The 3,268-nt window shown below is 33.3% G+C and overlaps 1 long non-coding RNA gene across 1 annotated transcript in view; it reads right to left on the bottom strand.

Moving 5' to 3' along the window:
- Window positions 1-1,623: 1,623 nt before the first annotated feature.
- Window positions 1,624-3,268, bottom strand: part of LOC110457283 — a 6,711-nt gene continuing 5,066 nt past the window's right edge. Inside the window, exons 5-6 of the long non-coding RNA XR_002463679.1 lie at window positions 2,363-2,522; window positions 1,624-1,655 (exon numbers count right to left, since the gene is read on the bottom strand). This is a non-coding gene — a long non-coding RNA (uncharacterized LOC110457283). The remainder of the gene's footprint in view (window positions 1,656-2,362; window positions 2,523-3,268) is intronic.

Raw genomic sequence — 3,268 nt, 5'->3', positions numbered from 1 at the left:
AATTAAATCCATATTGTCCTTGTTAGACCCCACATGAACATCCATGCCAAAATTAGGACAATAACACATGATCTGACTCAACTGTACACCACTGAAGAAATATACCCAAACTTTAACTGAGAAATTGCGCGAGAAAAGTTAAGTCCCAAACACGTCCAAAATTTCCAAAAAAAGAAACTATTTTCCCAAATTAAATCCCACATGAACATCCATGCCAAAAGTTAGGACAATAACACATGATCTGACTGAACAGTAGACCACTGAAGAAACTTGCACCAAAACTTTAACTGGACGGACAGATGGACGCAGACGCTATTCCATAATACCTCCGTCGAATTTCGACGGGTGTATAACCAGTCACGACATATCAGGATCATCTGGTCTCCAATAGATAAAAATACATTTACAACTTTGTCACGTTGTTGTACCCGGTAGACAAAGCAATTCACTCACTCAGTCATAAAGCATTTAATTCTCACATGTTTATGCATACATTGTTTGAGTTTTATTTCATCTATTTGTGAATCACTTTATTCCACAATCAGGTTTGTGATACCAATACACTGTATTGTATACCAAAGCTCAATTTGGAAAAACAATATGCATAATCAGATTCAATAATGTAACAGATATAGGTCTAGGAACCTACCAAAGGCGTGGAATCTTTTGTAGTGGTCATCAATCTCATCCATCAGACTTTGCAGACGACACTGCTTGGCCAATCTCAAACAGTCTTCTATATTGTCAATATGAGTGTCGAGGCAGCCTGACAATAGAAATATAATGTCTCCTCAATACATAAGCCTTACAATAGAAATACAATGCCTCCTCAATACACAAGCCTGACAATAGAAATACAATGTCTCCTCAATACACAAGCCTTACAATAGAAATACAATGTCTCCTCAATACACAATGTAAATCAACTTAACCAGGAAATATAAACAAATGAGCCATGTTGCATTATGAATTACCATCTTGAGTTGAAAAAACCTTTCTTAAATGAGAGTGTTGTATTTTGCAGCTTCTATGCTAAAATATTTACCAGGGTTGAAGGCGTATCTTACAACAAAAAGGGAAGTTAGATATGTATAAATATATCGTCAAAACAGCAACAAATTACAACACTATTGTTATAATGATTCTGTCTGTGTTATAATAATTACAACTATCTTTTTTCAATTAGAGTGCAGAAGAGCTGCTCGTGTGAAAAGTTCAGCGAGGATTAAAATCTCCCACATTAGATTTCTGTAGATGCATGGACATCTAATTGTACCGTCACCATATAAATAACTGAGAAATGTCTGTCCCATTGAGGCATAGTTAGAGCAATGGCCGACCTGAATATTATCATATAATTAAGCCTTACACTTGATTTACTCTACTTAAGATTAAACAAACAGTAAATAACAGTTTTGTTTAAGAAGACAATTACAGACCGAATAATATAACCCAGCATTCATTTCATGTCAGGAAAGAGATTTTTCATGACATCAGGCATGACATTGTCAATCATCATGAAAATACTTAATGGGTCATTATGTTTATTAAATTTATCAAATTAAAATTTTAAAAAAATGCTTCTGGTACTACTTATAAAGGGACTTACCTGTGTATAGGTTTTGTAGGATTGACTTGAAGGCAACAGGTACAACCTATAAGTTGACAGAGATGTGTATGTTGAACACGTTTATTAAAACTAAACTAATGTTCTGACTGACAAAACTCAACCACGTGACTCAACCTTATATTCTGGTGTCTGACTTGAAATGTAGTAAGTTGGAGAGTCAATAGTCTGCGGTCAAAAATGCCTATGACTAAGATGTTGGCCCCAAAATCAAAAACATGGCTCACTATTTTCATTGACAGCATTGCAATCAAAAACTGCTCAAGAAACATTTAATAGTAAAACTGCTCAAGAAACATTTAATAGTTTAAAGAGTATTGGTAAAAGGTATGTCTGAATTTTGTCAGTATAATAATACAGTCAAATACTCCTGTATTGACCCAGTAGCTGGTCTCAGGTCCTCATTGACTGTAATAATCCAAACAGATGTAAATAACTGTATAAAATCACCTTCCACCTCAAAATAGAATACATAATTACACAAGTATACTATGAATTATTCTGTATACTTATGCTATGATTTATTGTAAAAGTGCAAATATGTCTAGTTTTTAATATCACAAATGTTGTTCAAATGACTTATATATGTGAGGATTTGAAATCAGGAAATGAACAAATTAACATTCCTTAAAATCATTTTGGATGAATATTTGTCAGATTTTTTAATATATAATTAAATCTCCTTACCAAATATCTGTGTACGTAAAGTCAGTATATTGATGGGGTAGGCCTTACCAGAGCATGTTTAAGTGTGATGACACGCCGACCCAGCCATCTAGTTTTGAACATGGTGGCGAAGTATTCACATCTAGCTGCCAGTATACAGCGGTGGACTTGGAACATCTTATCATGTACATAGAATGTCACATCACTGTAAACACCATCCTCCAACAGTCTACAGTACAGATACAGCACACATAAGTATAGTACAGATACAGCAAACATAAGTATAGTCTACAGTATAGATACAGCACATACAAGTAAAGTCTATAGTATAAATACAGCATATACAAGTAAAGTCTACAGTACATATACAGCATATACAAGTATATTGTACAGTACAGATACAGCAAACATAAGTATAGTCTACAGTATAGATACAGCATATACAAGTAAAGTCTATAGTATAAATACAGCATATACAAGTCTACAGTACATATACACCATATACAAGTATATTGTACAGTACAGATACAACAAACATAAGTAGAGTCTACAGTATAGATACAGTACAAATACAGCATACATAAGTATGGTCTACAGTACAGATACAGCACACATAAGTATAGTACAGATACAGCAAACATAAGTATAGTATACAGTATAGATACAGCATATACAAGTAAAGTCTATAGTATAAATACAGCATATACAAGTAAAGTCTACAGTATAGATACAGCATATACAAGTATATTGTACAGTACAGATACAGCAAACATAAGTATAGTCTACAGTATAGATACAGCATATACAAGTAAAGTCTATAGTATAAATACAGCATATACAAGTAAAGTCTACAGTACATATACAGCATATACAAGTATATTGTACAGTACAGATACAGCAAACATAAGTATAGTCTACAGTATAGATACAGCATATACAAGTAAAGTCTATAGTATAAATACAGCATATACAAGT

Source organism: Mizuhopecten yessoensis, unplaced genomic scaffold, assembly GCF_002113885.1.
Source record: "Mizuhopecten yessoensis strain PY_sf001 unplaced genomic scaffold, ASM211388v2 scaffold9073, whole genome shotgun sequence".
Taxonomy (NCBI): Eukaryota; Metazoa; Mollusca; class Bivalvia; order Pectinida; family Pectinidae; genus Mizuhopecten; species Mizuhopecten yessoensis.
Note: the sequence above shows the minus strand (reverse complement) of the source record. Positions and strands in the feature narration are given on the sequence as shown.